Source organism: Mesoplodon densirostris, chromosome 14 (assembly GCF_025265405.1).
Source record: "Mesoplodon densirostris isolate mMesDen1 chromosome 14, mMesDen1 primary haplotype, whole genome shotgun sequence".
Taxonomy (NCBI): Eukaryota; Metazoa; Chordata; class Mammalia; order Artiodactyla; family Ziphiidae; genus Mesoplodon; species Mesoplodon densirostris.
In genome coordinates, this window is record NC_082674.1 from 30,191,246 (window position 1) to 30,204,444 (window position 13,199).

General features: G+C 42.1%; 1 long non-coding RNA gene across 1 annotated transcript; it reads right to left on the reverse strand.

Annotated features, from left to right (window-relative positions):
* Positions 1 to 431: 431 nt before the first annotated feature.
* Positions 432 to 6,303, reverse strand: LOC132502148 (uncharacterized). The gene is made up of 3 exons (XR_009534401.1): positions 6,221 to 6,303; positions 1,674 to 1,799; positions 432 to 963 (listed from the first exon to the last, which is right to left on the reverse strand). It is a non-coding gene; the product is annotated as an uncharacterized LOC132502148 (long non-coding RNA).
* Between the last annotated feature and the right edge of the window lie 6,896 nt (positions 6,304 to 13,199).

The window sequence follows — 13,199 nt, forward strand, 5'->3', positions numbered from 1 at the left end:
ACACAGTATGTCACTTATATCTCAATAAATCTGGAGAAAATCCCCTAACTAACGAACCAACCAAACAAAAAAACCCAGTGAAGTGTCTTGATGTGTTGCTCAGACTACCCTAGACATCTGAATGACTCCTCTGGTTTCTCCTTTACTCTTTGTGAAGGATGAGTTTTCTGAGTTATTCTGGGAGATCACCACTAGGAGATGCACAAGACTCAAGGAAGTTAGAGAGAGCAGAGCTAGATGATTTTTTTGTTCCAGGTTTATCTGAGTTTTGCAGGTTCCTTTTGTTCTAAATCCATTGAAAACTGAGGGCAAAATATCCATTTCTCAGATCCCATTATCTCCCCAAAGTGAAAAAAGAGTGGTTTTGCCCTTCATTTGACCTAGTGAAATAGACGGAAGGAAATGGCAAAACAGACTCCCTATGATAAGGATAATAATAAGTGTAGCACTTGATTCCTTTCAGGGAGACAGGAATACTGTTTTGCCATTTACTGTTTCACCAGAGGATGGTGATGATGGCAATGCAAATGGTTAACATTTATTGTGTTTTTACTTTGCTTCACGATAAAAAATTTATGTACTTTATTAAATTTAGTTCCCATGTACATTGTCTCAGTTCATTGACACAACAGTGTTGTTATCCCCATTTTGCAGATGAGGAAACAGAAGCATAGAGAAGTCAAGGAACTTATCCCCAGTTACCCACCTAGTAAGCAGCTGAGCTGTAATTTAAACTCAAGGTCTCTGAGCCCAGAGCTCCGACCCCTTAAGTATAAAAGGGTTGAACTATAAACTATGCTTACTGGTTATTATCCCAACTTGACAAATGAGGATCCAACAGACAGAGGTCAGACCAGTTAAGGGACTTGTCCTGGGTCCCAGCTGGCTCAAGGAGATGCTTAGACTTGGTGTTCATTCTTCTGGTCCAGAGTTTTCCCATTCTTTGTTTTGTAGGATCAGCATCTGAAAAGGGCCATGAGGGAAGAAAGAGGAAGAGGTGGGGCTTTTTGGTGGGGACACAAGGAGGGGATCTTAACACAGAGGGAAAGTAGAAGGCTGCTAGGTGGCAGACCCTCCTATCACCAGGTCCTTGTGGGCTACGGCCACCTTGACCCTAGCTTAGGTCATGGACTGATTGGAGATTGCCTTCATTTTGGGTGCTGGGTAGAGCAAGCTGGGGTAGATGGGGCAGCTTGAACAAAAAAGTGTAACCCTGTTTGAGTCATCCTGGCTTTGGAACTGCCTGGTCAACAGTGGGTGGCAGCAATCCCTTCCTGGAAGGGGCAGGTGCTTTGGGTTCCTTTCTACCACCCTTGCTTTTGTTTTGTCCATGGCAGTACTGGACACACAGCACTGAATGATCTTATAATCTTATTCCTGTGTTTGTATGAATTTGTTTTACTCTGTCTAGTGTTCTATCCCTTAGCTGCTTGTCTTCAAGAGAGAGGCTCACAGCTGTCACTCAGGCAACCTTTACGCTTATTCCCATCCCACCCCATCTTTGTCGTCATCAGTAGCTGCCTTTGCATGGAGACTTCACTCTGACAGTGATCCAGAAATTCAAAGTTTGGTAGAGCCGTGGATACCTCCTCCTAGGGTGGGTTATGATACTGTCTCAGGAGTCTCTTCTGCAACATACACTGCTGACCTGCAGGGAGAGGTGGCACGTTTACCTTTCCAGGAGAGGATGAGGGGCAGGCCAGTTAGTTGAAATCCTCAGGAATTGTGGATGAATGGGTGCTCTCTGATGGAGAGGAGTGGGTTCTGGGGCAATGAAGGGGAGCCTCCAGTGTTTCTATCTATAAATTAGGAATGAGAAAACCAGACTTTAAATCTTCCTTTTTTTTTTTTTTTCCCTAATAGGCTTGTAGGCACACAGGTATGTATTTCAGTTACAGTCAACAGTTTTGCTGACCTTTGTAACCCAAAAAAACATTGGACTGTGAGTTGGTAGTAAAGCTAGAATTAGAATAGGGCTGGCTCAACTGGTGTATGAACAATTCTGGCTGCCAGTTTCTTTTCTGAAAATTAGAGATTTGGACAAGAAGAACTTTTGGAAGTTTTAAGACTCTTGTTAATTCTAACATTTTGTTTTTGGGAAAAAATGGAAATTTCAAACTGACTTTTTGAGTAAGACAATGACACAAATCTTTAAAAGCACAAAGTGGAGAAGGGTGTATGGGGGGGTCTTTAATCTCCCGGGTTTTCTTTTTTTTTTCTTTTTTTTTTTTTAGATGTTGGGGGTAGGAGTTTATTATTTTTGCTGTGTTGGGTCTTCGTTTCTGTGCAAGGGCTTTCTCTAGTTGTGGCAAGCGGGGGCCACTCTTCATCGCAGTGCGCGATCTTGTTGCAGAGCACAGGCTCCAGACGCACAGGCTCAGTAGCTGTGGCTCACGGGCCTAGTTCTCCACGATATGTGGGATCTTCCCAGACCAGGGCTCGAACCCGTGTCCCCTGAATTAGCAGGCAGATTCTCAACCACTGCACCACCAGGGAAGTCATCTCCCGGGTTTTCTTGGATGAAAAGAGTAGACTCTTGTCGTGGCCACCTACGTGGTGTGACCCACTACAGGGTTTCTAAGCAGAATCCACATAGAATACTCTTCAGACTTGTGTGGTAATTGTACAAAGCTGACCATTTATAACCTTCTGGGGCTTGCTTGTGTGTCTTAAACACTCTTAAGACAAATTGTCCCAGTGCTCTATGTATGGTGCCTTTTTTTTTTTTTTTTGGCATCCCTGTGTATAGAGCTGAACTGAGCTGGCTGCTTGTTCTTGGTACCAATATAATGGCCCAATTGTCTCCTCATGCCAGGGGGTGGACTATGGAGCACACCCAGAGCCCTGTGGGAGCCCACAGAAGGGAGGTGGCTATTTGGACATTTAGTCTGTAGTGGAGACAAGTTAACGATCCTGCCTGGGGCATTCCAGAGCTTATTTAAAGATAAAATTGGCCCCAAACTCTCCACCGGGGCTTGTAAGTTCTGTGCAGTGCACGATGGGGTGAGAATGCAGTTAAATACGCATCCTAAAGACATTTTAGTTTGTGAGGAAATGGCAAATCCCCTCTGTGATTTGAAAATACCATTTTAAAAATTGCGCCAAAAGATTTCTTTTTTTCTAACCTAGCTCCTATAAAACGGAAAAACAAAATGGGAGCTTAATCTATAAGTACACTTGTCAAAAAAACTGATTAGGGTTTCCTTGGTGTTGCAGTGGTTAAGAATTCACCTGCCAATGCAGGAGACATGGGTTCGAGCCCTGGTCCGGGAAGATCCCACATGCTGCGGAGCAACTAAGCCCGTGCATCACAACTACTGAGCCCACGTGCCACAACTACTGAAGCCCGTGAGCCTAGAGCCTGTGCCCTACAACAAAAGAAGCCACTGCAATGAGAAGCATGCACACTACTACAAAGAGGAGCCCCTGCTCACTACAACTAGAGAAAGCCCGCAGGCAGCAACAAAGACCCAACACAGCCACAAATAAATAAATAAAATAATAATAATAAAAAACCCCCAACTGATTAAAGAGTGAAAAATCCATCACCAGTATCATGGGAATTAAGAAAATGCAGGTATCTGATTGAATTATATGCACACATATTTCTCTGAATTCAGTCAAACTGATTTATATTGATGCAGCCTAAATGCGCCATTGGTCTGAAACTCAGTCAGTAAATTGGATGTGAAAGTCTTTAATAAAGCAATATGCATTCTCCAAATATCAGCTTCTTATTATGACTCCAGTAGGTATTGAGTTTCTGGTTTTGTTGGTGTTGGTGACAAACCCGAGTTAAGTGTTGCCAATAGGGCTGTTGCTAGGAGGACATCTCTGAGCCTGAGGGTGGACTCCTGGAGTGTTAATAACCAGGTATGGCAGAGAAATTGAGAAGAATGGGAGGTCAGCTTCTGGTGATAGCACCACCACCGGCACCTTATACTATGGGCCTTTCCTTTCAAGCCCAGGGAGTTTAACACATGTTCTCTCATAAACTAATTAGTTATGCTAATTAAGGGGCTCTGGGAAGGAAGGAAGGTGGGGGCCAGAGGCTCTAGGTATTCATTTCATTTTCTTTTTTTTCTGGTCTGCTGAGGGCAGGACTGGTGGTAAGTGGCCAGGGACCCCACATCTTAGGGCGGAGTGAGGAAAGCAGTGTCTTTCACTCTCCCCTGATGGTTTCTTCCCTGGACTTGGGCAACAAGTGTAGGCTGGTGGACTGGGAATCCGTGGGTGGGTCTGCAGAGGGAAGATTCCCTCTGAGAGGGGAGAGAGTATCAGCTGGGACAAGGAAGGCTTGTGTTAAATGTACTTGCCATGGCCACCTAACTATTTTAAAATGTAGAAAGACATTGCTTGGAAAACAGCGACTGTACTGTGAAGCAGAGGGGATGAGGCAAAGGCATTAGGGACTTGACGTAGTTTTGGCAAATGATGGAGCAGGGCAGGGCCTTCAAGTGCAAGAGGGACTAGGTCAGGAATTAGAGAGATCTGTGGAAAGAACAGGTAAAAGAGAGGTGAGGGAAGAATGTACACCTCCAGGAGTGAGGTCTGCTTTAAACTGTGTATCAGTATGGGTTTATCTGTAGGAACAAATGTATGCAAAAAGTTAATAATAGGGAAAACAGGGGAGGCAGGTATGTGGGAACTCTGTACTTTTCTCCAATTTTTCTGTAAACCTAAAACATCCTCTCCAATAGAGTCTATTAGTTAAAGAGACAGATAGAGGGAGAGAGAGAGAGAAGAAAAAGAAGGAGAAGAGGAAGAAAAGAAAGAAGGAGACAGAAGGAGAAGAAGGAAAGAGAAGCTTGTGGGAAAGCAAAGAGCCCCTGTCTAGAGCTAACAAGTTAAGTCTAGTTGAGTGGAAGGTGGAAAGAAAGAAGGAGAGAAGTTTCTCAGCGCCTTGAAGAGAGAAAGTAGAACATACTCTTGGCAGGAGAGAAAATGTAACGGTGGTCAGAATTTCCACTGGATCAAGGAAGCTGGGAGGGCAACAAAGTCAGTGCATTTGGAGAAGAGAACTTGCATCTGGCATCAAAAAAGACCATCACCAAAAAAAAAAAAAAAAAAAAGACCATCATCCTGTGAGATTGAATAGGAGCTAGATCTAAGGAGAAGACTAAGGTTAAATGTGTGAGGGTCCGGTTAACAACAATAATGCCACTAGTAACTGTTACTTATTAAGCACCTACTCTACTGTGTTAAGTAAGCCCTTTACAGTCATTATTTTATTTACTTTCCTTAACAACCCAACACAGTGGGCACCACTTTTTTCTTTTTTTTTTTTTTTTGCGGTACGTGGGCCTCTCACTGTTGTGGCCTCTCCCGTTGTGGAGCACAGGCTCCGGACGCGCAGGCTCAGCGGCCATGGCTCACGAGCCCAGCCGCTCCGCGGCATGTGGGATCTTCCCGGACCGGGGCATGAACCCGTGTCCCCTGCGCATTGGCAGGCGGACTCTCAACCACTGCGCCACCAGGGAAGCCCTGGGCACCATTTTTTATCTCCACTTCTGGGATGAAGACGCTGAGGCTCGGGGAGGTTAAGTAACTTTTTGAGGATCACACAGCTCGAAAGCATCAGGGCCAGGGTTTGGAACCACATTGGCTAATGCCACAGGCTGACTCCTAGCCGTTGTGCTTTATTCCCTGAGAGTGGCTCTCAGAATAGTTTCTTGCTTCAGAAGCAGTACTTTAAAACTCAGTTAAGATGACTATCATGAAATTGTACTTTTAATATTTTGCCTCTGTAATTCATTTCTACCACACCACATACTTCCTTATGCTACAAAAAACTTCAGTTGTCTGATGACATTTGCTGCGCCGGAGAGAAACAGAGGCTGAACTATGCTGTCAAAGAAAGAGGCAAAAACAACGACTTTTTTCTTCCTTAGTGAAAAATCAATCCTTGTTTGTTGTAACCAATTTTGAAATGATAAGCACAAAGAATATGCACATGGTTATTATTCCTAATTTCAAAAGGGGAAGAGGATTCCTTCCGAGAGCTGTGTGCAGTTAAGTGTGGTGCAGCAGATTTACTGAGCTGTGCCATGTGCCAGGCACAGGACCAGGTGCCGAGGAAGGAAAAATAAGCCAGGCCCAGTCCCTGTTCTGCAGGAGATCATGATCATGACAAATACATGAAAACAAAGAGCTACACTTTGTGTGATAAATAAACTTGAAATCCTGTTTAATACCCGCATCCCATCCAATTCACACCCACCTCTCACTCCTGAGAACTCACAGGCTAGAGGCACCAGCTCTTCCAGAACACATTGTACTGAATCTCGGCTGCTTAGTCTTCATTCAGAGTCAATATCCTGGTGGTGTTTCTAGGCTGTGTGAAAATGGCCCAGATGAGGAAATCAAATCTGCGTGCAAACCAAACCCACACATACTCCCAGTAACACGCAAGGCTCACACCACATTCTTGGCTGCCTCCAGTGTTGGAGAGACATAGAGGAGGAGCTACTCACACCCTGGTGGATTCAACCTCAAGTAACCCTGGATCTGGAGTCCCTGTTCTGTGCCAGATATGAGGATCCCTGGGGAGCCAACAGGATTTGGCTCCCCCAGCTACAGAGTTCCCAGATGAGCTGGGCTTAGCTTATCCACCTAGCCTTCTATAGTGGCCCAAATGAATTACCCTAGACCCACGGTGACTCAGGAGTAGTGTTCTCAGAGACTTGGTGTGAATGCAACCTCTCCCTTAGAGTTCACAGGGACCAGTGACTGGACAGGTCAGCCACATGCAATCTAGAACAATGTGTCTAGCTGCCAATCACAGAGATGTTCAATCAAGAAGACCTGTAAGTACACACTGGATATGCATATTGTTATCAGACACTTGGGTAGTTACTCACTTCTCCCAACTTATTACCCATAATTTGGAAGTATACTGCTCATCTCAAGTAATTCATTTAGCAAGTATTATAAACCTGTTATGTGTCAGGCACAGCTCTAGGTACTGGAGCTATAGCAATGAGCTAAAATGTAAGCCATTGTACGCGTCAATTATATCTCAGTAAAGTGTTCTTTTTAAAAAAATGCAAGCCACTGTGGAGCTTACATTCGTGTGTGTGTGTGTGTGTATGAGTGTAAGAGAGACAGAATCGATCATTCAGTCAGTTAAATGTCTAGTATGTTAGATGATAAGTGTGATGTAGAAAATTTAAAAAGGACAAGAGGGGGAGGGGGAGAGGATGGCTCTGGGTAGGTGTGAGGTTGCAGTTTTCAATAGCGAGACACCTCATGGAGGTGATTCATTTGGGGAAGAGTTGAGGGAAGGGCAAAGCGCAAAGGCATTGAGGCAGGGCTTGTTTAGCATATTCAAGAAGGATCCTGGAGGGCACTGCACAGGGGAGAGTGAGGAGAGGCAAACGGAGGGAGGTGAGGTCAGAGAGGCCAGATTGACCTTGGCTTTTCCTAAGGGAGCAATTGTAAGATTTGGGCAGGGGAATGACATGTTCTGACTTTTGTCTTAGGAGAATAAAGCTACGTGCTCTGCTGAGAAAAGAGCAGAGGGGGTCCAGGGCAGAAGTAAGGAGATAACTTAGAAGCTTATGGTAATACCCCGAATGGCAGACGATGGTGACTTGGACCAAGGTGGTAGCAGTGGAGGTGGTGACAAACAGTTGGATTCTGGATACATTTTGTAAGTTGCTGAATGGATGTTAACTGACATGGGGAAGAATGTGGAGGAGCAGCCTTGGGGGCAAATAGCAGAAGCTTAGCTCAGCACGTGTTAGTTCGAGACGTTTATTTGACATCTAAGTGGTGATGGCTATTTTATACAAGTCTGGAGTTCAGGGGACAGGTCTGGGCTAGAGATAATTTATGCTTTGCCAAAGAGAGGAGGTATGTACAGTTACAAGCCTGATGAGATCACCAAGGTGGTGAGTGTAAACAGAGAGAAGAAGCCAGTGCAGATCCTGGGGCTCTGTCTTCACTCCAGCCAGTGGAGGCACAAGATGGGGCACGGGCTGTCCTACAGTTGTGTAGTTTTCTTCTTATTATTATTATTTTTTTTTGCAGTACGCAGGCCTCTCACTGCTGTGGCCCCTCCCGTTGCGGAGCACAGGCTCCGGACGCACAGGCTCAGCGGCCATGGCTCATGGGCCTAGCCGCTCCACGGCATGTGGGATCTTCCCGGACTGGGGCACGAACCCGCGTCCCCTGCATCGGCAGGCGGACTCTCAACCACCGCACCACCAGGGAAGCCCAGTTGTGTAGTTTTCCACAGGAGTAACTCTATGTCCGGCTTTAACCCTCTGCTTCAAAGAATGCTTATTTCAGCACAGAATGTCAGGAATGGCTGGGACATTAGAGATCATTTCAGGTAGAACCACCTTATTTTGGAGATAGAGAAGCTGAGACCTAGAGAAGAGAAGTAAATTGCTCCTTGTTCTTAAGCTTGCTGTAGGGGTGGTGTGTGTGTGTGTGTGTGTGTGTGTGTGTGTGTGTGTGTACTGTGGTAGGGATGGAGGTATTTCCCAGGTGTTGGGTGCCTGCTTCCATTGGCAAAACCAGTAAGTGACACTGCCTTTTTTCAGATGTGGACTCCTCCAGAGTCATAGGATCTGAGAAATGGAGGTTAGGCTATGGAGCTGAGATGGGGTCAAGACTTTGAAGTTGGCTCTCATCCAGTCTTCTTTTGAGATACAAGTGCTCTTAGATTCTATAACAAGTTCTCTTTAAGAGATGATTAGATCTTCTATCTTAAATACTTGTATCAGATTCTTCTTGTATTTTCTGTGCTGGCTCTTCTAGGAATAATTGCACTTGAGGTCCTATATCTTCCATAGTGGAGTGGAAGGCTTTGCAGTGGTGGCGTTGTAGTTGAGAGGGTGGTTGGTAGAGTCGTATAAAGCAGTCAGCTCATGGTCTTTTCCCCATGCTTCCCTGAGATGCAGAAAGCATGCAAGAGTGAGAATAGATGGTCTGTACTAGCACACAGTATGAACCACAGGATAGAGATTCTGGGCACCCAGGGCTGGAAGCTGGGAGCATAAATCAGGAAATAAAACAACAATAATGGAGTTTGTGGTTAAGACTATGTGTTGTTTATATGCATTAAGTCATTTAATCTTTAAAACATTTCATGAAAGGAGATGTCATTACCTTCATTTTACGAATGGGGAAATTCAGGTTCAGAGGTAACCAAAGGACAAAAAGCTAGAGAGGAGAAGAAGCAAGTTTTGATCTCTGGCCTCTAAGACTCCAAAGCCACACTGAGAAGTAGTTATAAAGGGATTAAATCTATTAGATACCATGAAGATTAAGAGCATAGGCTTCGGAAACAAAACAGTTGGTTTTAATTCCTGGCTCTACTATTTACTGGCTGTGAGATCTTGGGCAAGTCATGTAGCTTTGAACCTGGATTTCCTGTGAAGGGTTGCTAGGAAGATTAAATGAGATAATGTATGGTTAAGACATAGCATGGTGCCTGGTGCTTTATACATGATGAATAAATGGTGGAAATAACTAAAGTTCTAGTTGCCAAGAGGCTGGGCTGTAGCCTGATCTTCAGCTGGCACAGCACCGTTTATTTAGTGTTAGCATCTGCACAGACTAGTCGATGCTTATGGTCTGGAGGGTTCAGGAAAGCATGAGTCTTAACTAGGGCCTTCAAAGATGGGTAGAATTATTTTTTCACTGAGAATCAGAAACTTACCAAAAAATCTCATCATTTATTTTTCAGCTATCAGTGCATTTTGAAAAATGTTGATTAGGCAAGAAAATGAATCAGACATTTCTTTTTTGAACTGGTTGGCTACACATTTTGAAGAATATTTAAATAGAAAATATTTGGGTCACATTTTTAACAGAAGCCCTAAAAGTGTAAGCCATTAATTTAGTTCTGACTTTCACTGCCTGACAGTTTCAGGAAAAGAGAAGAACTTTGCTTGATTTATTGTTTTATATATTTTAGTCAGGACTAAAAATGGGCTTTTGATATTTTTACTGGTCTCTTTAGAATTTCTCCTGCAGAAGATTTTCATGAGGAATTTATTTCCTCACTTTTATCAATCAGTTGTAAAACAAAAATACTTAAAGAGTGAAAGGGTTCCTGAACCCACTAAACCCGTCAGGCTGTTAGGGCTGTGACGATGACATTGGAGTTAAATATATCAAAACTGTTGCAACACAAAGCAAATTTTGTCCTTGAGGGAGCTCACAGCTGGCTTATCTCGGATTTACTGAGGTTTCAAACATTCTGCTGAAGCCAATCTAAATTGCTCTGACTCACTTTCCAAAGTGTACATGTTTGCATGTTTGTCTTTGTGGTTGTTGTTAGTGCTAAGAGTCATAGTCGCTCCCTTTGCCAGCATCGGGGGGCGGGGTCTCAGTTCTGTGTCTTTGAGGTAACCATAAGAGCTGAGCTCACATTTGTAATGTTAATGGACGATACACCCCAATTAAGAAAGTGAAATTGTCGGAATGGATACAAAGGCAAGACCCAACTCTGTATGACTAGGAGAGATGAACTTGGAATATAAAGATACCGATAGCTTGAAAATAAATGGCAGGAACGAGATGTACCAGAAAAATGGCATATGAAGGCTGAGGTGGCTATTATAAATTTTGGCTGCGTTGGGTCTTCGTTGCTGTGTGTGGACTTTCTCTAATTACAGCGAGTGGGGGCTACTGTTCATTGTGGTGCGCGGGCTTCTTATTGCGGTGGCTTCTCTTGTTGCAGAGCACAGGCTCTAGGCGCATGGGCTTCAGTAGTCATGGCTCTCAGGCTTGGTAGTTGTGACTCATGGGCTCTAGAGCGCAGGCTCAGTAGTTGTGGCGCACGGGCTTAGTTGCTCCGTGCCATGTGGGATCTTCCCAGACCAGGGCTCAAACCCGTGTCCCTTCCATTGGCAGGCGGATTCTTAACCACTGCGCCACCAGGGAAGTCCCTGAGGTGGCTATTTTTAATATCAGATAAAATAGACTTCAAGAAAAAGAGTATTGCAGAGATAAAAAGGAATGATAAGGAAAACAAACAAAAATTTGTATATGCCTAAAAACAGCCTCAAAATATAGGAAGTAAAAATTGACATAAATATAGGGAGATATTCCAGAATTTTAGTAGGAGATTTTATTAACTGTCTCTCAGGAATTTATAGGATGACTAGCCAAAAATCTCTGTAAAGACACAGAGGATCTGAACACATGATTAATTGTCTTAACCTAATTAATAATTATAGGACGTCTCACTCAACAACTGCAAAATAAACATTTATTTTAGTGTACAATACACATTAGTTTTACTGTAGATGGTTTATTCACCAATGTGTATCATATTGGGGCCATACAACAAGCCTTAATAAGTTTACAAGGACTGAAATAGTACAGATATATTCTCTGACCACAATAAAATTAATTAGAAACCAATAACATTAAGATATCTGGGTGAATCCCAAATATTTTGCAATTAAAAATGATTTTTTAAAATATTAATTGTTTGAAGAAGTCACAAAATAAGTTAGAATATATTTTTAACTCAGTGATAAGGCAAGTACTGTATATCAAAATTTGTGAGATGCAGCTAAAGAAGTGCTTAGAGGGAAATTTATGGTTTTAAATGCTCAGAGTAGGAGAGAAAAAATAGTATGATGTAAGGTACCACCTGAAGACACTAGAAAAAGAACAGCAAAGTAAATCCAAAGTATGTAAAAGGAACAAAATAATAAAGACAAAAGCAAATATCAACAAAACAGAAACAAATGATCCAAAGGTAAGGTTCTTTGAGAATGTCAACAAGATGGATAAACTCCTAGTTGATGAAGAAAAAGAACATAAATCACCAATTCTGGGAAAAAAAGAGGATTTATCACTGTAGATATTATAAATATTAAAGTGATAATAAAAGAATATTCTGAACAAATGTATGGCAAAAAATTAGATACTTTAGGTGAAACAGACAAATTCCTTAAAAAATACAACTAAAATTGATGTAAGATGAAACAAATTTGAACAGCCTCTTTAATAATGAAATTGAATTCATTATCAAAAACCTTTATACAATGAAAAAACTTCAGGCTCGGATTGTTTCACTGGTGAATTCTGTGGAATATTCAAAGGAATAATAACCCAAACTCTTTTAGAGAATAAAGGAAAAGAGAACCTGTTCCAGCTCAGTTTTTGAGGCCAGCATAACCCCGATACCAAAAACCTGACAAAGAGAATAAAGTAAAAACAATCCAGACCATTATCCCTCATAAACCTAACTGCAAAAATCCTTGAAAAGATTTAGTAAATTGAATCAAACACTATATAAAAAGGATAATACAAAAGGTTTTTTTGGCAGATATTGAAGCACTGATTTTAAAATTTACACAGAAATGCAGATGACCTAAAAGAACCAAAGCAAATTAAAAAAAAAAAGTTCATGGACTTATACTACCTGATTTTAAGACTTATTATAAAGTTAAAGTAATTAACATTATGGTATTTGTGAAAAGATAGGCATATAAGATCAATAGAAATAAAATAGCTCAAGAGTGGGGAATAGAGTCCAGAAATAGTCCTGCATATGTATGTTTAACTGATTTTCAACAAATGGTGCTGGAGTAACTAATCTCCCTATGAAAAAAGAAAGCATCAGCACTTGTTTTCTCCATACACAAAATTAACTCAAAATTAAAAATAGACATAACTGTAAAAGCCAATACTATAAAAATTTTAAGAGAAAACATGGGAGAAAATTCTCTGACTTTGGGTAGGCAAGAATTTCTCAGAACACATGAAGCACAAACCACAAAAGAAAAAAAATGGTAAGTTGGATTTTGTTAAAATGAAAAACTTTTGCTCATCCACAGACACCATTAAGAAAATAAAAACGCAAGTCATGGAATAGGAGAAAATATTTCCAACACGTATATCTGACAGTGCATATATCTGATTCAGTTCCAGAATATATACAGATTTCATCTTGCAACTAAATAATAAGATGCACAACTCAGTTTTAAAAATGAGCAAAAGATTTGCACATATAAATATAAAATGGTTCAACTATTTTGGAAGAGTACGCAGTTCTTTTTTGTTTTTGTTTTTTGGCTGCATTGGATCTTCATTACTGCACTCGGGCTATTTTTACTTGCAGCAAGTGGGGGCTACTCTTTGTTGTGGTGTGTGGGCTTCTCATTGCAGTCGCTTCTCTTGTTGCGGAGCACAGGCTCTAGGCGCGTGGGCTTCAGTAGTTGTGGCAC